This window comes from Pteropus vampyrus, unplaced genomic scaffold (genome assembly GCF_000151845.1).
Source record: "Pteropus vampyrus isolate Shadow unplaced genomic scaffold, Pvam_2.0 Scaffold33, whole genome shotgun sequence".
NCBI classification, from domain to species: domain Eukaryota; kingdom Metazoa; phylum Chordata; class Mammalia; order Chiroptera; family Pteropodidae; genus Pteropus; species Pteropus vampyrus.
In genome coordinates this window covers 665,903-689,549 of record NW_011888814.1, presented here as the reverse complement: position 1 = coordinate 689,549, position 23,647 = coordinate 665,903, and the positions used below count along the sequence as shown (strand labels likewise).

Below are 23,647 nucleotides of genomic sequence, written 5' to 3'. Positions count from 1 at the left end.
CCAGGTAACTGCTGGAGTTATTCTAGGTTTATTTCTGAGCCTTTTTCTTTCCTCATTACATATTCTCTTCCTGGGCATTAATATCGTTTGGACTTAAATGTGGGAGCACTGACAAATTTATAGCTTCAAGTAAGTATTTCCCTGGATTTTTCAGACACATTGAGGACGATTCAATATAATTAAAACTTATCTCATAATCCTCTCTCTGCATACTAAGCATGATAGACATACTCTAAGGTGACCCTCTGATCTTTGCTTCCTTGTGGCCACACCCTTCTATGATTTTCTCCCCTTGAGTATGATTAAGGCTTGGTTTTAATCAATAGACTACAACAAAAGTGATAGAATGTACATGATCATGTGTGCATGTTTGTGAGGAAATTTTCTTTCCTTTGCTGCCTTTCAAGAAGAACAGAGCCATTTTTGTAAGAAACTAAGCTTTACCTTCAACTAACATCCAATAAAAATCTGAGGCCTTTGATGTGACATCTCAAGAAAAACTGAATATTGCCAACAACCACTGAGCTTGAAAGCATTGTTTCTTAGTTGAGCCTGGGCTGATACTGCAGCTCTAGCTAACACTCTGATAGGAACTTTGTGAGTCCTTAAAATAGAAGACCCAGCTACACCATGACCAGATTACTAAAACACAAAAATAATAAATAAAATGTGAAATAACAAATGTGTCTTGTTGAAAGGTACTAAGGTTATGCAATAGATGTTATGCAATAACCACAGCAATAGGTAACTATTATGCCAAATATTTTTTGTCCTACTTCAGTGATCATGCCCTGTCCCAACAATTAGACAAGCCAGAGACCTATAGTTTATCCTTGTGATTTTCTAACTGCTCTCTCTGTATTTATTCTATAATCTAAGTAGGATTTCATCTACCTATTTAATTTCTTTCACTAATAGCTTGGGCCAACCTCAGAACATTTGGTATCTTGATGTCACTTAATATTCGGACTGATGTGTTCAGTACAGTTCTAGGTTAGTTCCAATCTTTTCTTTGTACCCAGAATATTCTTAACATACAAATGTGGTTATTTCATTCCTCTTCCATATAATTGCAAAATTGTTCTCTTTCTTCAGTAAGAGTAAAATCTGTAATTGCTTAAAGAACTTGAAAACCTGTTTTTTATCACTTCTATAGTCTGAGGTACTTTCTTTGCTTCTGCGACATTGTTCTGCTTTAAATGTATCTTACTGTATCATTCTCCTTTCTGGTACTCTGTATTTGCTATGTTTTCTACTCACTAGATATAGCTTTCATCCTGCTTTTTTCCATTTAAATACATACGTCTATTTAATCTCATTTAAATTGTTACTTCCTCAAGAAAGCTTTGGTCGAATGTTCAGTCTAATAGAAAACTCAGAATTTCAAGTACCTCTTGTCTGTATGATATTTTTAATTGTTATTTTAAACATTTATTTGCATGATTACTTATTAAAGCTGCTTCCTTGATAAAACATATTAACTGACTCTTCAAGACACTAGTCCACACTATAAAAATGTTATGTAAATAGACATTGAATAAATGAAATGTGAAAATTTTCAAGTGAATTTAATCATGAAATCCTCATTTTGAAGTGAAATCGCTTGCAAGACTAGGGTTCTGGCAAATACATTTTGGGGAATATTGCATAGAATAATAAAATTTTGAGGTTGAGTTGAATTTCTTCATTGAAGAGATGACAGACCTGATACCCAGAGAATTTAAGTAAGTTGGCCTAATTCATAAAACAGTATATTGACTTGTTCTAGACTGAAACTAGAATAAGAATTTCTTGGCTTTTACTCTAGCTTTATTTCCATGATGCTATGAAATTAAAAATAAATTTATGTAACTTTTTTTGTTTGTGTTTTTTAAACGTTAGTCTTTTTCACACATAATGAATTTTTATGCATTACGAGAAAGTAAGTGAAGCCTCTATGATCATAGTTTAAAATTATTAAAATATATTTGAGAAGGTAGATGCAGTCTGAAAATATTTATTATATGAAAAAATCTTCATTGAAATGCACATCCAGAATAAAATGCAAATCATTATTAATGAAATGAACCCTCCCCCCCACCGCCAAAGCTTGCCATTCTATCTTAATCATCACTGCTGCTTTGTATAAAGAGTAGAAAATCGATTCATTTTTCTTCTTTATTTTTACCTTCAGCATGGTGGATGAATCTTGGTTAGTGAAGATTCCCATGAAATTTTTAGAATCAAAGTCCAAAAACACTCTCAAAACATATCCTTATGCAACCCCAGGATATTTTGTAGCATGTAATCACAATCTAGTTAGAAAAAAATTCTGGTGTCTAAATTATTTATGTTATCAATTTCAGTTTCCTGAAGTCAAATTTGCTTAATTAAATATAGAGGTTATTTTAATGTTCTGGAAAATTATTGAGTGGCTGTGTGAAAAATCCTTAGTCTTAATAACAATTCAAGATCATTAGATAACTGTGCCATTCACTGTTTCCACTTGGCTATGCTGACCTGTTCTGAGTTCTGAAACCAACAGGGCATGTTTTCATCAATCTCATTTGACTTATGGAAAGTTCCTTACGGATTTAGGAGTAGATGGGATGCCTATAACATCCAAAGATATCTGGTATTCTGGCTGTATCTGCTTTTATTATGTGTAATTTTATTAGAAAGGAGAACAAATAATTAGAAAAATAAGTTTTTCTAATCTATGTATACACAGATGCAAACAAGTCAACATTTATACATATGTAATATATGCACATATATATTTATGCATATCACATATGAATGTGTAATATTATGTAATAAGCATCTTTTTCTCCTGAATTTTGCAGAAATATTTTCATGTGAATGTTGCAATTGCTTTAGGTTTATACATTTTGACTAAAATGCCTGGAAGAACCTTGTTGCTGTCTCCCAAAGAATATGAATAGCAAATACAGGCTGTAGAAAGTGGAGGATATGTGGTCAATATTCACTGAGAATTTTAGGAATATGACTATTATCTTGGATTGTGCCTTGAAGGTGAATTTTGTATAATAAAACAATCAAAAACATAATTACTGGTACCAGATAATAGATAATATTTTGTAATTATGAAATCATGGTAAAATGGAAGATTAAATTTTATTAAATAATGTGCTGTATTACTAAAAACCTTTAATATGAATGCCAGAAATGTCTGAGGAAGTAGATATGTTCATGTTTCCTATCTTCTGTGTCTAGTGGGATTTCTCTTAGAAAGGTATAAAATGGTTTTTATACTCTACTTGCATTCTATAAGGGGATTTCAAAGTTTTTCCAGTTTGTAAAGGTAGTATGAGTGGTAATTCTACAGCATTTATTTGTACATTTAAAAATATTTTTGTTTTACTTGGAAGAGTAATTTACATTGAAATTGTTTAATAGTGAGCTCGACCAAGCTTGCTACTTACCCATGAATTTCAATAAGGTTTTATGCTGTGGTAAAAAGAAACCAATGGCTTAGGCCACATTGATTCACTAGTAATTCTACCAAACAATTAAGGCGGATATTACAAAAATTCTTTACAATTTCTTCCAGAAAATAGATATGGAAGAATTACTTCTTGACTAATTTTATGAGACCAATATTACCCTAATTCAAAAACCAAACTGAGCTATTAAAAGAAACACTACAGACAGACCAACATCTCTCATGAATACAAATACAATTATCTTTAAAAAAAATATATAGCAAATCCAACCCAACAATATATAAAAAAAAATTATGCACCATGACCAAATGGGATTTACTCCAGATATTCAAGGCTGGTTCAGCATTCGAATATCAAATACAACCAAAGTGTCTTTCAATAGATAATTGGATAAAGAAGATGCATCACATATATATAATAGAAAAAGTCAAGATACACATGATTTCAATCATATGTGGGATATAAAACTGAAAGCAACAAACAAACAAGATGAACAAACAAAAACTCATAAACACTAGTGGTTACCAGAGAGAAAAGGGAGTGTTGGGGAGCTAGGTAAGGGTAAAGGGGGTCAAATATATGGTGACAGAAGGAGAGTAAACTTTGGGTGGACAACGCAATATTCAGATGATGTATCATTGAATTGTGTACTTGAAACCTATATAATTTTATTAACCAATGTCACCCCAATAAATTTAATTTAAAAAATCAATTAATGGAAGCTACCATATCAATTGGTTAAAAATGAAAAATTGCATAACCAAATCAATAGAAATAGAAAAAGTATCTGACAAAATCGCACACCATTCATGATTAAAAACTCTCAGCATACTAAGAATATAAAAAACTTCCTCAGCTTGATAAAGAACATCTACAAAAACCTACAGTTAACATCATTCATAATGGTAAGAAGCCAGATGCTTTTCTGCTAAGATCAAAAACAGGACACTTCTTTTTAACATCTTACTGCAAGTCCTTGCTAATGAGATAAGACAAGAAAAGGAAATAAGAGGTATATAAACAGAAATAAAATACAAAACTTTTATTTGTAGATAAAATAATTGTCTTTGTAGGAAATCCCAAAAGTCAAAAATAAGCAAACAAATAAAAATTTCTGGAACTAACAACTGATTACAGTAAGGTTGCAGGATACAAGTTTGATATATAAAAGTCAATTGATTTTCTATATATCAACAATAAACTGTTGGAGTTTGATATTAAAAACAATACATTTACATTAGCACTAAAATAAAATAGATATAAAACTAACAAAATATGCGTACAATCTATATTAGAAAATTTATAAACTCTGATGAAGGAAATCAAAGAACTAATTAAATGAAAAGGTATTTCATGTTCATGGATAGATAGACTTAATATTGACAAGATATCAGTTCCTGCCAACTGATCTATAGATTCAATCCAATCTTAATTAAAATCTAAGCAAGATATTTTGTGGACATATGATGTGTAAGCTTATATGGAGAAGTAAACAACACAGAATAGCCAACACAATATTGAAGAAAAAGAACGAAATTGTAAGACAGACACTATCTGACTTCAAATCTTACTATAGTATGGTATTGCCAAAAAAAATAGACAAATAGATCAATTGAACAGAATATAGAGTCCAGAAATAGAAACACACAATTGTAATCAACTGATCCTTGAGAAAATAATAAAGGCATAAAATGAAGCAAAGATATTTTCAACAAATGTGCTGAAACAACTGGACATCAACATACAACAAAATTAATCTAGACACAGATTTTATATTCTTCAAAATAATTAACTCAAATTCTTTATAGATCTAAATGTAAAACAAAAAATTATAAAACTCCTAGAAGACAAACATAAGAGGAAATCTAGATGACTTGGGGTTTGGTGTTGACTTTTTAAATACTACACTGAAGACATGGTTCATTAATGAAAAAATTAATGAAAGAATCATTGGGCTTCAGTAAAATTAAAGATATCTGCTCTGTCAGGGCACTGTCAAGAGAATGAGAAGACAAACCACAGACTGGGAGAAAATATTTGTAAAAGACATGTTTGATAAATGACAATTAACCAAAATATAAAAAGAACTCCTAAAACTCAACAGTAAGAAAACAAAAACCTGATTTTAAAATGAACAAAGGATATGAAGTTACCTCATCATAGATGATATACAAATGATAATCATGTGAAAAGCTGATCAACATTATACTTTATCGGGGAAATGTAAATTCAAATAACAATAAGATAGCACTACTCACTTATTGGAATGGCTAAAATTTAAAACACCGATGATGCTAAATGCTGACAAATATGTAAAGCAACAGGAACTCTCCTTCATTTCTGATTGGAGTGCAAAATGGTACAACCACTTTAGAAGGTAGTTTGGCTATTTTTTATAGACCTAAATATACTCTTTCCATATGATTCAGCAACTGTGATCCTTGATATTCACCCAAATGAGCTGAAAACACATGTACACAAGAAAACCTTTACATGGTTTATTCATAATTGGCCAAACTTGTAAGCAACCAAAATGTCCAATAGGTAAATAGAAAATAAACTGTGCTACATCTATAAAATGGAATAATATTCAGTGGTAAAAAGAAATGAGGTATGATGCCATAAAAAGACATGCAGAAAACTTAAGTACATATTATTAAGTAAAAGAAGCTATCTGAAAAGAGTACATATTATATGATTCTAACAATATTATATTCGGGAAAATACAAAACTATCTAAAATGATCAATGATTATAAGGAGCTTGGAAGGAGAGTGGAATGAATACGTGGAGCACAGGAGAATTTTAGGACAGTGAAACTATTCTGTATGTATTCTGTAATCAGAACATTACATGCCAGTATTAGATAAATGCTGGTATACATTTATCAAAACTCATAGAATATACAATACACACCGTGAATGTAAACTATGAATTTTGATGAATAATGATGTGTCAATGTTGTTTCATCTATTTTAACTAATGTACCACACTGGTACAGCATGGTAATGGTTGGGGAGCCTGTGTGTGTGGGGAGGGAGGATGTTGATGGGAACTTTACTTTCTGCTTAATTATGCTGTGAACCTAAAACTGCTCTAAAAAGATACTCTTAATTTATTTTTTTTAAAAAAGTAAATCATTTTTTTCTCTGCTAAAGTAGAAGACAAACTGAAACATTTTGATAATCACTTCATGTACATTGTACATTTTTTATATATAAAATTGTGTTTTTGGTAATTTAGCCATAACTTGGTATTTCCCTTTATATAAGTTGATTCTGCCCTGTTAATCCATATTCATAAACCTTCATTTGCTAATATTAATTTTGCCTCTTCTACTATATCCAATATATCTCTATTAAAATACAATGTTTACTTGAAACCTAAAATTACCCAGCATAATGAGATAGTGGAATGATCAACTGTGGAGACTGTGCTGTATCTATACTGCTCCTGGGCTAATTTTTGTCAGACCTATTATAATCAAATATCTCAAGGTTTCTGAAAAACCAGGACATATCTTTTTTTCATGACTGATATCCAGCTTCCATAACTTTTGGCTCAGTTTCCAGAAGTGAACAATTGAATAAGTATCTAATATATTATTCTAAATATTGACCAAAACATTTAGAATTATTTCTTTCTTGAACAAATTTTGAGACCTTCGTTTTATGAATAAAATAATGATTTTAGAATTGATGGCATTCATGTTAAACATCTGCACAGATGAATATATCTAAAATACTCACTTTATAGAAGTGAGAATTATGAAGTAGGGTCAATTGGAGAGGACAACTTTTCATTCCAAATCTTAGTGTAAGTTGTCACTTCTTTTTAACAGTTGAGCCCGCAGAACAAAATTGAGCAGGTCAGATGTTTATTTTGTGAAACATGATTATAAAAGATGAACCTGACATACATAGGCATGACTTTTTAAGGAAATTTTCTTGCTTTCATATCTAATATAAATTAGGCAAGCCATTCTTGAAGCATACTTTTAATGCAGTAGCCAGTTTGACTTTTGCCCTCAATGGCCATTTAGAATAGAATATGCAACCTAGGGATGATTAATAATTTAATAGGTAATACATATATAATAAGAGATATCATAAATAAATTACATCCCCTAAGTGTAAATACATTTCACAGAAAATGAGGGCATTTGGAAGAATATACACCATGTGGAGAGACAATAGTCTATAGAGGTAAAGAGCAGGAACTCTGGAGCCCAACTACTGGATTCAGACTTCTGTTACTTACTAACTTCAGAAGTCACCTAACTTCTCTGTGCTTCAATTTTATTTGTAAACCATGCATACTGATGTATTTTGCCTACTTTAAAAGTTAATTATAGAGATGAAATAGGCTAACACTTTCCTGGCACGGCAAGCTGTCATGATGATGACATTGATGACAATGATAATAATGATGGTTGTTACTTAGGTCAGTTCACTGATGTATAAGGCACTCTATTCATCACTTACTGTTAGATATGAGGCAGCTGCTTTCAGAAACATGATTGGTATATTTAGAAATGGAGTGAAACTTGATTAATTTAGGCAAGGAGCTAAAGTCTGAATTAATGTGTCTGATAAAGTGCTATTTTATTTCTTTCAATTATCCATTTTTTAAGTATGTACTTTAATTCACATAGGACACACAAATAAATCACTTTCATTCATTCCTTCCTCAAATGTATTTAAAGGAAATATTGATGTAGAGTGAATAATTTTCAGACAGACCAGGTACATATTTTCTACTCCACTATTTTGACAAGTGTTTTTCAGTTTTCCGAACCTATACCTACATATATAAGTTATTATAGGAAATAAACGAGGAAGCCAGTGTACAACACTTAACCATGTGCTGGTTCCTTTTAAAGTTTGTGGTAATGACCTTTAGCTAAAAAATACAAAATAATAATTTAAATTAGTATGAGACTTTAGGGAAGGTTGAAAGTTTATTTTTATAAAGATACGAAAAATAGAATTAGAATTGTCCCAGGCACATAAGTTTTTGATATCTATATTTACTTATCCTATCCTGATGGCAAACACAAGTTTTCTGTATCAGATGCAGACTAGTTACAGTCATGTGCCATGTAATGAAATGTTGGTCAATGACAAACTACATATATGATGATGGTCCCAAAAGATTATAATGAAGCTGAAAATTTTCTATCGCCTACATAAATTTACTGTAGCCTAAGTGTACAGAGCTTTTAAAGTCTGCAGTAGCATATAGTAATGTCCTAGGCATTTACATTCACTCACTACTCACTCACTGACTCACCCAGAGCAACTTCCAGTCCTGCAAGATCCATTCATGCTAAGTGCCCTATACAAATGTATTTTTTCTTATCTTTTATACTGTATTTTTACTAGACCTTTCCTATGTTTAGATACACAAATACCACTGTGCAACAATTGCCTACAGTATTCAGTAGAGTCATGCTGTACAGGTTGTATTTAGGAGCAAAAGGCTATACCACATTGCCTAGGTGTATAATAGGCTATGCCATCTAGGTTTGTGTAAGTGTACTTACGATGTTCTCACAATGACAAAATCACCTAATAGCATATTTCTTGGAACATATCCCAGTCATTAACTGGCATATGATTGTATTTACTTACAAAACATGTTAGCTTTGGTTCCCTATGTTCCATTTCTCCATCAAGTGACATGATTAGTGTAAATGTCATCAATCTACTACAGAAGAGAAATATTGAAATTATGACTTTAGGAGATTTCCTAGGAATGGTTGCACAGCTATCTTTATTTCTGAGAAAGGTACAGGAATTGTTGTTTCTAATTATAAGATTTATGAAAAGAGAAGAGAAAGAACTTTAGAATGTTATAACAATTTGTAATGTAAACAGTGGACCTATTTTTTTTCTTACCTTTTAAAATGTGGATAAGTTCATATTCCCTGGGGTAATTCAGTCTTTTACTTCCAAGACTTGTTTGTCATCCACTCGTCCTTTAATCCAGATTGCTTAGGTATACAGTAACCTGAAAATATCAACTTCGTTTCCTTATATATAGCAGGTGCTCAGTAATGGCTAATTGGAGAACAGAAGACTGGGACAGATATTTCTGATGTTGCAGAATAAATGAAGAACATGATGTCTCTACATATGAATAAGGTCTTTCCCTATCTGGCCTCAACCTGTCACACTAATGGCATTTTCTAACAATGCACTGTCTATTCCATGTTCCACCCACATTGAGCTTACCAACTTTTCATGGTTTCAACATTTGACTTGCAGTGATCTCTTATTTTTCTCATTTCTTCCCAGGCAATTTCATCCTTACTTTTCAATCCAGCTTAGAGTTTAATTCTTCTATGAATTCCTTTCAGGTTTCTCCTGAATAAATCTGTTGTTGTTCCATTGTCTCCCACAGCATTCTGTTTCTTTAGTGGTGAGTCTTTAGAAAGAACATTGTAATGTGACCTATTATTAACTACCAACTTTTCAAGTTTGTAGTTAAGTTAAATTTTTTACTCATAAAACATACACCAAATGAAAAAATGTCTTCTCCCAGATGAAATATGTGAATTTCAAAGAATTATTTCACAACTTGGGTATTACCAGTGTAGGTATAACTTCATTGGCATTGTTAGGCAAGTTGTACACAATGTTTGAAAAAGTTCAGGAATAGTGTAAAAGGCCAGATCAGCTACTCACAACTTGAAGAGTTATGTCAGTATTACACACTGCCCTCTATAGGTAATCATTTCTCCATTGTTAAATGATATGAAATTTAAAATAAATAATACAATTTGAACAATTTTTGGACAGTATTTAGTTTGCCTGATGAATAACACTTTACTATATGTGTTGGAAAGTTCACTCTATTATATTGTAAGCATCTGGTTACTTGTCTGACTCAACTAGATCCTCAAAATCTTATTTTCTTTGTTTTGAATTATAAAATACATTACATAGAAAAGTTTATGAAACATATAGATAATGTTATTATAAAGTTACTAACTGTATAACTCTTACCAATTCAAGAAATAAAACATATATGCTTTTTCTTAAATACTGTAGCTTTAATAAGTTTTTAAAATTTTTATTAGTTTATATCATGTTCTAGAGTTTCTTGCATTACATTATAAAAATAGATAAATAAATCAATAAAACCTAATAGAGAGCCCAGAAATAGACCAAAAAATGCAGTCACATGGTTAATGGCAAAAGCATCAATACAATTCAGTGGATAAGATAAATTAGAAAGTCTTATCAACTATATATTCACAATGAAAAAATTATTCCTGACAACTTTCTCACAACACACAAAAAATAATTTGAAAAGAATCATGAGTATAAATGTGACAGGTAAAATTTTAAAAATTTCTTCAAGGTGAAAACATAAGATATCTTCATGATCTTAGGTTAGGCAAGGATGTAAACCAACTAAAACTGATATATATTTCTGGTAGGACTGTAAATTGGAACTATTAGGAAAACTTTTTGGTGATATTTATTGAAGTTGACAATACTAGCCTATAACCCAAAAGTTCTATTCTGGGTATACAGTTAATGAAAATTAGTGTTTACAACCAAGAAGAGATGTAAAATAATGTTAATAACAGCAACATTTATGATAACAAAAAACCCTTAAAACAACCCATATGTCCATCAACAGAAGAATGTATAACAATTATAGCTTATTAAGAAAAAAAAAGAAATTACTGATACAAACACTTGTATGGATAAATTTCATAAACATAATAATTTTGATCACAGAAATCTGAAGGAAAAAAGTATATATTGAGTAATTTCATTTTTATAAAACTTTCACAGGCAAAATTAATCCATAGTGATCATGTTGAGAGGGAAGATGACTAAGAAGAGCTCTCCTCCCAGCAATGTATGAGAGAAAACATTCTGGGAATGGAAGCAATATAAATTTTGAAATGAGAGAAAGTTAATGACTACACACATACATTAAAATTTTCAGCTACATCTTTATAAAAAATTTAGTTATATTCCTAAAATTTGTATACTTTAGTGTATATAAGTTACATCCTAATAAAAAGGAGAAAGTATTTCCTTCTCTGTGATTGGCTTTTTGCATTATTATACAAATTTTAGAGTCACAACTTCAATAATATTCATTACAAAAAGTTGGGAGTGCATATATTTTAGAGATCAATTCAGAGAGAATTGATTTCTATGTAATATTTTTTCTAATTTCAAAATAATGCATATCTTTCCATCTATTAAAGCCTTTTTTATTTTTCTCAAAAAACGTCTTATATATACTTTTATACATGTTTTCAAATACTATGTTAAACTTATGTCTAATAATTGTCCTTTTTGATGCCATTGCAGAAAAGATTTTTTCCTTGCCATTGAGGATTCTTTCTTATTCTCTTATAAATCACTGGACCTTGTATAGATTTTGATAAATAATAAAGTTTTAAAATATATTTTATAGAATGTGAAGCAAAATGTAATAATTCAAATCAACTCATATCTATAAATTTTTCAGTAATTCCAAATTAATACATTCACTTCTAATAAGTCTCTATACAATATTTTTACCAAAATTTTGAGATTTAAATATTTTTTATTTTCTTAAAATAATAGTAACTGTTTATAATCATAGCAAACATTTATTGTGTAATTGCAATATGCCAAGCACTGTGTTAAGCAATTTATGTCTATAAACATAATTAACCTTCACATAAACCTCAGATTCAGGTTCTATAATTACGCTCTTTTTATAGGTGAAGCAACAAAGACATGGACATTAATATCTCTGATTCCACACACCCAGCTTGAGGCAGAACCAAGTCAGTGATCCAGGATTTTCAGAGTGAATTTGAAAATGACTTAATTATAGGATCTAGTGTGATTATTGATTAAAACATTCCTTACTATATGCTCTAATATAACAAAGACTGTGTGTAGAGGTTTAATAGTTTTAATAAATTCTTTTGTATGGGTTTAATTGTTTAATTGTTTTAATCTATTGTTGATTAATCAAATAATGAGTGCATTTTGTCATATTGCAAATAATTCCACTTTATTATAAATAGACTAACAAATATTACTGATTTGGGAAAAATAGCAGTATAGCCTTTATTATCTGTTTAATGTGAATGTGAAACATAAAAGTTCAAATTTGCTCTGATGGGCATATTCTTTAGTGAAAAACAGTACTTTTGCAAATGGACAATAAATTTGGCCTCACTATTTTAAAAACTTAAAAATATTTTTATACTAGATTAAAATTTATATTAAGGTTTTAAAAGTGTAAAATGGCCATCAAAAGTGTAATAGAAAATGCATATGTTATAACTGCTGCCTTTATAAGCATAACAATCATTTAACTTTTTTGATATTATTTTGTAAATAAGTTGATTAATTTAACAAAAATTTAAAAGTGAATTAATAAAATCATCTTTAGTTAAATGCAATTCACAGATCATGGTTTTCCAGAAAATAAAGCATAGTCAAATGCATTGTTTAAAGAATGTAAATGAGCCAGTTGATTTTTACTAAAACATTATTATGTAACCAAAATAAAGTTCATGATTCTGCACAGAGAGGAAAAGGAAATTACTTAGATGAGTCCACATCACTGTGTGGGAAATGGTGGCAGCCACTTTAGTTTGGAGTGAAAAATTTTATAGTAATAAAACTAATTTAATAGACTAGTTTACTTTTTGTCAATCATACTGTTAAAATTTACTATTGAAATTCTGTTGTGAATTACCATCCATTCAGTTTATTTGCAGCCTCTGTCCTATATATCAACAGAACTTTTTTCCTCAGAAATATAAAATAACAACAGTACAGTAAAATTGAAAACAACAAAACCCTTTGCTGTCTTTAAAGAAATGGAACACACACACACATACATACACTCACGTACAACACATATAACACAAACTCATAGGTTTTGAGTTTTGTTTTTGTTTTAGAACTTTATACATAAATAACATATTTCGAGCAAATTAATAATAGTGCTTATTTTGTTTATTTAACCCAGTCAAAGTAAACTGAATTTAAGGAGTGATAATGTGTAAGAAAAAATATTACTAGGGTAATAGAAATATACCCACATCAAATTTAATGAATCTCATCTATATATAAATCCTATAAAAAGGAAATTGATTAAATTAATTATCATCATCTTGCCTGGGAAAGCATTGGTCTTTTTTATCTAACAGAACTTTCATTAATACATTTAAACTTAAAAAAAAAAAAAAATGTTATTTTCCCAAACTCTTAAGGATGAATCAAGTATGACGTTAGCAACATGACAGAAGGAGAGATACCTGATTTTCCCTCCTCCCAAAGATGCATTGAAAAATATTACACATGGAATAATATTCCCTGAAAAAAGTCCAGAAACTAGTTGTGAGATTCCTACATACCGAATCACTGAGAAAATACCTGTATGAAAATAGGTTGGAAAAGAGACATACTCATGCCATAAATCCCACCCCAGGTACAACACCTTATGATTGGAAAGGAATCCCCAACTCCAGCTACTCCCTGAGGAACAAAGAATTTGGACCACACATTTAGTATCCCAACTTCTGTGGCTACCACTTGAGGGGCTGGCTTCCAAGACACTTAGCTCTGAGAGCTGCTGGGGCTCTGCATTGATGAGTCCCCTGAGACCATAGAAAACACTGAGGCAGTTTTAAATGGATTTCTCTCCAGGCTCAGTGCAGAACAAGTAGGCAAAATTCCCATCTCCTGAGGGAGTTATTAAATAGCCATCAAGTTAAATCTATCTATCTATCTATCTAGATAGATAGATACATCTAGATAGATAGATATAGATATAGATATAGATATAGATAAAGGATAATGGTATTTCTGACCATTCCATTAAATTATATGGGTAAAAATTGAAGAGTAAAATAAAATTATCTCATGAATATAATTTTATACTCAAGATTGGTTTCCTCTTTTACAAACTGAAAATCTTAAATGAATATATCTATAATTTAGTAAGATTTGGGATCATGTTTGGCATTTCTATGTGTATGTCTTACATTTTTCCAGATATTTAAATGTTTCCTCAATTTCATATTCTGTGAACTAGAACTGTTTCTCACATTTTTTGTATCATCAGACAGCTCTAATGTTATGATTTTTTATTATATACAGCATATGATTAGATTTATTCATACTGATGAGAATCACTTTATGCCCTAATGTTGAAAAATGAAACATATTCATGAAATACTACATGCTATTATTGCCATCAACTAACCTCATTTTCCTTTAATATAGATAGCATTACAGATACTTGAGAGTCAGCGTGCAAATGAATTTATTTTCTGGAAATATTTATATTGCTTTTTTATTTCTCTTAAGTCCCAAATTGCCAATTTTATGTTATGATGATGGTAGGACTTGTATGTGAAAGAAGAGAGAATGATTGTGTCTTAAAATTCTATGAACATTAATTCTTATACATACTCAACTATCATATGACAGCTGTTTTCATTTTCCATATATTCCACTAATGTCCAACAAAAAGTGTCATATACTAGTATATATAGTTTAGTGCAAATTTAAATAAATTTGTTTATATGTTTGAGAGCTCTAAAACACTTTTAAAAGTATAGTCACAAGCATTTATGACTGTGCTGAGAGACATCTGTGTGAAAACCACTCGTGCATTTGTAAACTCTAACTCAGTGATGGCAAATCTATATAGAGATTCACATTCAGTTAGCTAGATTCAATCATCACCCGTTAGGTGTACCCATTCTTTTTTGTCTTTCTTATTTCTAACTCATGCTTTCCCTTAAAGATCTACATTATTCGTTTGTTTGTTTTTTTTTTATAATCTAGTTTTTGCAGGTGTTTTTTTTCTGTATATTTGTGTGACAATAGAAAATATATTTTTAACTCTCTCCTTTTCCCTTCATTTTACTATGTGCCTGCAATATTACCATGTGCTTAGAACAATGAGAACCAAAAATAACACTAAGTGGCACTAATGGATACTATAAGAAGTCAGTGTTACCCAGTTGCTCTGTATCAGTCAGATAATAGTTAGAAGGCAGAACCCAGACCAGTAAATTGAATAGGAAAAATATAATAAAAAGAATTGTTAACTATATAAAAGTTGGTTAATTATTTAAAAAGATATAAAATCACTCCAAGTAATGGCAGAGGTAGAAACTTTAAAAAATGGCTTTGATACCCAGAGCAAAGGGAAAAGTAAATGAAGAATAAAAAGGAGGGCCCTGAAAGGCTGAGGTTCAGATTGTTTCTCAGAGAATACTACTGCCAAAATAAGATACCGCCTAGTACCTAGGGTAAAGAAAAATTTGCTAGAGTGTGCCCATTGTTCTAAGAGGTCTTTTGCCACTGTAAAGATAAAAAAAAAAAAAAATTAATTAAAAAAATAAAAAGCCCTCAGGGAGATATTAACATCAGAACCATAAAGATGCCACTATTGTGGTAGATACTTCCAGGACCCAAAGCATGCCAGAGATCATGCTGTCACATTGAAAACCATAAAAACTGGAGGAAGATAATGTTGCTTCATCCTCCTCCAGATATGCAGTATCTATTGGCACTCTCTTTTGTCAGAATAGAGCATAAAGCAAGCTAACAAAAGAGAAATGTAGTTTGCAGAGTTCTACCTCTATTATCACAAAACAGGGCGGAGAAGCATGAATTTGGAACTTAACTTTGTAAGTTAAGATGGAGAAAACCTATTATTCAGATTTATAGTAACATACTAGGTGTGTGTTGATTTCATCATGCAAAGATATCACACCAAAAACAAAAGCTGAATTTTGAGTGACCATCTGATGGAGTTTATGATAATTCAGTGTTATACTGCAAGATCATCCCAATTACTGCATACACACACTGGTATGCTAAATGGGGATGTGATAGGTCTTAACATTCATGCTTTTATCAAGTCTTTGATAGAGCATTAATCTCTATAATTTCCTCCAGGTCGGATTATTACTTGTGGTTCTCTATCCTGGTATGGAAATAAAGTTTGGGATAATTCCATTTATCCCTTTCTACAGTAGCTTTACCCTAAGGGTTAGAGATCTGTGTGGTAATTGTGTCTTTGGCAAAAGTACCTATTCCAATTACAGATTTAAGAATTAGGATATAACCAAAACATTAGTCGGTGGAACAACAGGACCTACTTTGAGTGGAGATTAGCCTACATATCACCTCACCAGCTAAAGTCTTGAATTTGAATTGTAGGCTAGGAAAACATTTTTGTGTCCCCAGGAACTAATGTCAATTCGAAGTCAGTGTTTGGTAATCTCTGAATAGTCTGGCTATTTTTTTTTTCTATTTTATATTTATTCTTGTTAATGGCTATAGATTCCTTTAGAAAATCTGGGAAGATTTTATTTGTATTAACTTGTGGCAGTGACAGTATTTTTCTCTCAAGGAACCCAGATTTTGTTCAATCAGTAGGCTCTTGGTCTCAGGATTGGTATAGGTATGGATATTGCATTAAAGGTTAAAAAGTCTGTTGTGGCAACTTAGATTTTTTGACCAAACGGATGTTTAAGATTTTGTTTTTCTGTTTTGTTTTCTTTATATTGATCAAGCAATATTCTTTTATTTGTCTATTTGTTTGTTTTATTATATTTATTGAAGTGACATTGGTTAATAAAATTATATAGGTTTCAAGTGTACAATTTTATAATACATCATCTGTATATTGCATTGTGTGTTCACTCCCCAAAGTCAAATCTCCTTCTATCACCATACATTTGACCCCTTTACCCTTGTACCTACCTTCCTACCACTCTGCTTTTCCTCCTGTAACCGCTGTTATCTGTGTCTATGACTTTTTGTTTGTTTATCTTACTTGTTGCTTTCAGTTTGATATCCAATATATGAGTCAAGAAATATTCTTGTAGGCTTCACATCTATTTGATTCCTATAGAAAATGAGACCAATTAGCCACCGTTAAAAATATCAGTGAGAAAATATTTTAAATATTGATGTATCACTTATGGAAAGTGCACCTCTTGACTTTGTCAATAAAGTGCATCCACTCTCTTATGTGGTCATCTCATCAGCCTTTTTCAAATCATGAAGATCATTCACTGGGATCAATCTCATAGTCTTACCTGGCCTACAAAAAAAATAATACATATACACACACACACACACAGAATTTTAAAAATAAAAATGTTGATTTCTATTTTTGGTCAAGATGACCAAAAGGAATACAATTTATCCTCTCTACTTAAAAACATTTTTTTTAATAAGCAAAACATATATAACAATGTTTTTTGTACATTAAACATCAGACAAGAAAGACTGTTACGCCTGAGAGGGGAGATACAAAGTAAGTCTTATATTTTCCCAATTTATTGCCTGGAAAGAGTTTCCAGGATGTATCAAAGGGATCCAGGTGGAGTCTGGCAGTCACTCTGAATAAGGAGAGAGAGTTGGGAGGTCAGAGATGCCAAGGTGGCAAGAATTCACAAGAATAGATGCCGAGAGGATAGAGATCCATTGTGAGAGAGAAGTCTCCACAAATCTGCCTAGGGTCCCTCACATACCTTTACTTGAGTAATGGTTAGCATAATACATGTGTGTGAAGAAATTTCCAGAGAGAGAAAAACCACCCAAAAGAAACGAAGCTAAGTAATCCTCAAGATTTAAACAGAACTTAGAATAGCTCATGTTTCTACCAGCCACAACAATAAATCTTGTAAACTCTCAGGATGATGGCAGGATATTGCCTTAGTAAAGGGGCAACATTAGCCCTAAATTAAAGGCTACTCTCATTCTGCCTAACGAAGTTTAAAAGAATCGAAGCACTTTTAAATAACTCAGTTGTATCCCTGTAATGACAAGAATGACTATTGGAAAACCTGGCTTTCTGAAAGGAAAATAATGAGACCATTAAACAATAGAGGTTGTCTATGGCCATGCTACCCTGAACAAGCCCAAACCCGTCTGATCTTGGAAGTTAAGCAGGGTCGGGCCTGGTTTGTACTTGGATGGGAGACCACCTAGGAAGATCAGGTGCTGTAGGCATGAAAACAAACAAATAAATATCTAGATAGATAGATAGATATCTAGATAGATAGATAGATAGATAGATAATAGATAGATAAATAAGGGATTGTAAACTGACAAGGTTCTTGCAATCTGTGAGGTCAATCAAGAGTTGCCTCACCTAAAAAATAAATAAATAAATAAATAAAGTAAAACAATAGAGGCCAAGTGGAGTCTGCTTAACAATCAAAAGTTGAGAAGAGTAATTTTTTGCAATAATCAGTGAGTATAAGAACCAGCAAGAATGGAGTGGCAGCCAATATTTGTTAACATTTTCCCACTGCCAAATTCCAAAGTCACTTCTCTATTTTTAGGTGTTTGTTATGGCAGCACCCAATATCCAGGTCCCTAAATCTGTATTAGTTTCCTGTTGCTCCTATAACAACTTACCAGATACTTAGTAGCTTAAACCAAACTCAGATTTCTTGTTTTGTAGGCAGAAATCTGAAATAGGACTCACTGAGCTAAAACCAACATGTCAGCAGGGCTGTGTACCTTTTGGAGTCTCTAGGGAAGAATCTACTTTCTTGTCTTTTCCACTTTCTAGAGACTCCCTCTGCTCCTTGGCTCATGGCCCAATTTCTTCATCTCAGACTCAGAAATTTTTTTTTGATTGTCCTTCTCCTCTCTTCTTTGATTTTTAAGGATCTTTGATTTTTAACAATCTTTTTGATTGTCCTTCTCCTCTCTTCTTTGATTTTTAAGGATCCTTGTAATCACATTGGGCCCACCCAGATAAATCAGGATAATCCTCCTATATGTAGATCAACTAATTAGCAACCCTTTAATCAAGTAACAATATATTCATGGGAAACTCCAAGGAGCCATTATTCTGCCTATTACAAATCAGAGTTATCATAGTAGGGAAGACTGTTTGGAAGCATCTGAATTGCACCCACTTGGCTAATAAGTCACAATAATATCATGACCTGGCGAGTATGTGGTGGAAACTGGTGCCATAGTTAAGAATCAAAAAGGATGTAGGTGAATGTTTCCCATTGTATCTATGTTCTGTTCATCTGCCCAGCTTTTGTAGAAACTGTATGATTCATGGAGAATAACTACAGTCTACCATCAGTTCAATCAAGTAATAACCCAAATTTCAGTCACTATGTGAGATGTGATATATTTGCTAGAGCAGATAAATATGATCTCAGGTACACAATAAGTGAACATTGATTTCATTAATTTGATCTCTTCTAATCAGAAATGAAAATCAAAACTGTTCACATTCACACAAAATGGACAATAATATAAATTTCCTTTTTAGTTATAGGGTTATAGTAACACTCTTGCCTTCTATAATAATGTTGTCCAAAGATATCTGGAATATCCTGACATTCTGCAGAATATCACATTCATGTATTTCACTAGTAGCATTATATTTATTGAGCAGGATGATTAAGAATTGGCTAGCACGCAGAAGGCATCAGTAGAATTCAAATATTTCAGCATGTGGGGGATAAAATCTATGTGTTTTAGGGCCTTCCACAACTATTACATTTGTAGGATTCTGGTGATCAAGGGTTTTTATGGGATATTCTTAGCAAAACAAAATACAAATTATTTCATCTTGCACCTTCTTCCAAAAAGAAGGAAACACAATGTCCATTTGGTTTCTTTGAGTTTTGATGTTACCATATTACTGAGCTACTATTCTCGCTTGTTGGATGAACAAAAGACTGCCAGCTTTAAGTAGAACCTAGAGCAGAGAAAGACATGCAGAAGATCAAGGTAGCAAATTCTGTTATTATAGGTAACAGTGATGGAAAAAAAATATTATTATTTATTCTATGGCAAGTACCAGTCAGAGAATCATAACACAGATCTTTAAGTTTCTGGAGCAAGGCCATTTCTTCTGCATCATAGAATTATTTGTCTTTTGACAAACTCCTGGCATGATGCTGGGACATGGTAGAGATGTTACGGCTCACTATGGGATCCAAATGTACGCAGCTGGAACTGGCCATTGTGAGCTGAGTCCTGTCAAATCCATCAAGTCATAATATTGGATGTATCCACCAACAAATCATAATAATACAAAAGTAATGCATTCAGAGCAGAGGATGAGCAAGACTAGACTGAACAAGACAGATGTTGAGTAGGTTTCCTGGACACCCAAAACTTTGCACAAACAGCCTCCCTTCATCTTATGACTATATGTTAATGCAGGATCTCCTATAGCCAGTTGAAAGAAGAGGAAAATGCATAAGCATAGTTCATAGCTACAATATCTTGGTTATAGACATAAGCTGAAAATATTTGGCAGGTTTACTACAACCTTACCCAAGAATGGATTTGTAAAATAGTGGCACAATTACCCATTAGCAGGATTTTTTGGGAAAGAGATGGGGGTGGAGCTGAGGTGTTGCACCTTGTCATCACTTTGTGTAGAAAGAGAAGTGGCTAAAGTTTAGAATACACATGAACTCAGTGGTAAAAGACCTGGTTAGTAAAATTACATACAAAAAAATATGTAAATAAAGCTAACTGCATATCAACTTGTCAACCTATAGACAAAGGAATTATATAAGTGACCTTTAAACTATAACTTGACTCTAAATATTTCATGAATATATTTTTAGGAAATAAACTGTAAGAGAATTATATATTTGACTGCAGAAAGCATACATGTAAATATTTAATATTATCAGGAATGAAGATTTTCACAGTAAGAGAATATCACATACAAAAGGTTTTAAAAACCTGTAATACTAAATTTAAATGTGAATTTTCAACATGACTTCATGATATAATATAGAGATATAAATATAAATACAGATTATTTAGCTCTTTCTACTGGGTAGTTCTTATATGCAATGTCACCCTGGTACCATTTGCTATACAGATCTTTCTCCACAAAAGACTGAGAGCTTCTTGAAGAAATGTTAGACTCTGTCTGGAACCAGGAAAGAAAAAAGTGAGCTTGGGACACCTAGTGGCAGAAAGTAAGTTAGGTCACGTTGAAAGGACACAGGCAAGTTTAAGTTGTCTTCCACTGGTAAAATTAAATTTGAGATAATTTGGACATTAAAAAAAATAAGATTGTAAAGATTATAAAATTTTCAATTAATATTAGCTCTATAGCCATACTGATATTTAACAAGAGAAAGAAAAGAGAGTAAAATGAAAAAATTCGAGAATCACTATTTTACAAACTGTGATAATTTGGGGAGGGAGAAGTTAAAACAGCTGGCTAGTGATCCAGTTCTCTCCTGAATAAATGAATATTAGGGGAAGGAGTGTGAAAGGGGACCTGGTACTCCCTGGGAGAGAAGGCAGATTATTTGATCTAATCTCCTAATAAACATGCTAATAACTGGACTTTCTGCTAATGTTATAAGGCTAATATTTCATTGATAAAATTACTTTTCTTTTCTTTTTCTTACATACAAGTGTTTACTAAATAACTGTAAAAACTTCACCATAGAAATCTAGAACTATATAAGCTAACATTTTGTAGAATCTATACTACAGTAAAAGAATTACCACAATTATTTACATGCAATACTGACAAATTTTGCAATTATTGAAAAGAAATGTACAAAGCACTTGCTGAAAAAAATTTCAATTATAAAAACTCAGCACATTACTTTCATGCCTTTTTCAAATATCTCATAAGCCCTTAGGGCACAGCTAGTGAAAAGCACCAGGCTTTCTAATAATATTTATGCAACTTTTAAGATGTTTCCGTAAGTTTGTTGTAAAACCACCTGAACATTGTCAAGAATAAAGTCAAATGCCATATCTAAGCTTATCCCACTGGATGCTGCATCAATATTTTCATGTGTTTTATAACTAGATTCAGTTTTTCCAAATTAATTCTCTATTCTATACATCATGTATAACCTCTACTACTTATATGATACCACGTTCATGTAGAAAGTCAATAAAATGAATCTATCTATAACAAACTTGGGATGCTTTATATAGCATATAAAATATCTTATGAATGTGTCTAAATAATTTGTTACTAAGTACATCTATTACAGTAGTAGAGCAAAAAAGAAGTACAAAGGAAAATTATTTTACCCTTTTTCAGATTTTTGTTCATGGCTAAAGTTTACCAGAGTAGCATTTGACTGCCACCACAGATTGTTGCTACCTCTACATTTTCAGTAAAAAGATATTCAATCTCCTTGACATCTTTTTACTAGAGACGCTTTCTTGTCTACATTGGGTCCTTCTCCCAACAGGCACCTAGAATTCTGAAATGTCTAGTTACTTGAAACCATATAATCTTCCAAGAGTTAATGCGGATTCTCTCCTGACTCCTAGAAACAGATCTTTGGCACCTGTCCTTAATGTAGACCAACTGTGTAGCCTTGTCTGAGAAACAATCATCCTGTAAAAGTAGCTAACAAGCACTTATAACCACTTTGGATAACTTTTTGACAATGGCTACTAAAAATATGTTTCTACCTATGATTTGGAAATTCTATTTCTAGTTACACACTGAAGAGAAATGAATGTAAATGTCTACTAAGAGGTATGTTAAAAAATGTTTATAGCAGCTTTATTCCTCATTGTCCAGATTAAAAACAACCCAATTGACTATCTAAGGTAACATGGATACATAAATTATCACATATTAATACATTTGGATATTATGCATCAATGACCAAAAAAAAAAAAGATTATTTGCTGCTCCATGCAAATCAGAAATGAAGCAGTCATAATAATGAGCAAAAGAAGCTAACACAAAGATTGCATCTGCATTATTCCACTCAAAAGGAATTAAAGAAGAGACAAAACTAATCTATATTGATAAAAGTCAGAAATAGTGGTTTTCTCTGGGATATTTGACTAGGAAGGGACACAACAGATCATTCTCATACGTTGGGAATGATTATACATCATATTGAGTTATACACTTTGAGGTTTTTTTATACCTCAATTAAAAAAAAATAAAAATAACAGAATGGACTAGCATCTGGAACTGAGAATTCCATGTTAACCAAGAATTATCAAAAATTTTCTGATCGCATTAAAAAAATCAAGAAACAATTTTATCTTTGGTTTAAATCTTAGTGAAAGCCCACATAAAAATATTTTAATGTTGATTTTTTAATGCATATCTCTCTACAGGTTAGCTTCAATCTTTTGGTAAAATCTGAAAAAAAATATGTTGTAAAAAATGAATTTAAGTTCCACTTAG

The 23,647-nt window shown here is 31.6% G+C and overlaps 1 pseudogene; it reads left to right on the top strand.

The window, feature by feature from the left end:
• Nucleotides 1-18,349: 18,349 nt before the first annotated feature.
• LOC111737981 lies at nt 18,350-18,468 on the top strand (annotated as a pseudogene).
• Nucleotides 18,469-23,647: the final 5,179 nt, after the last annotated feature.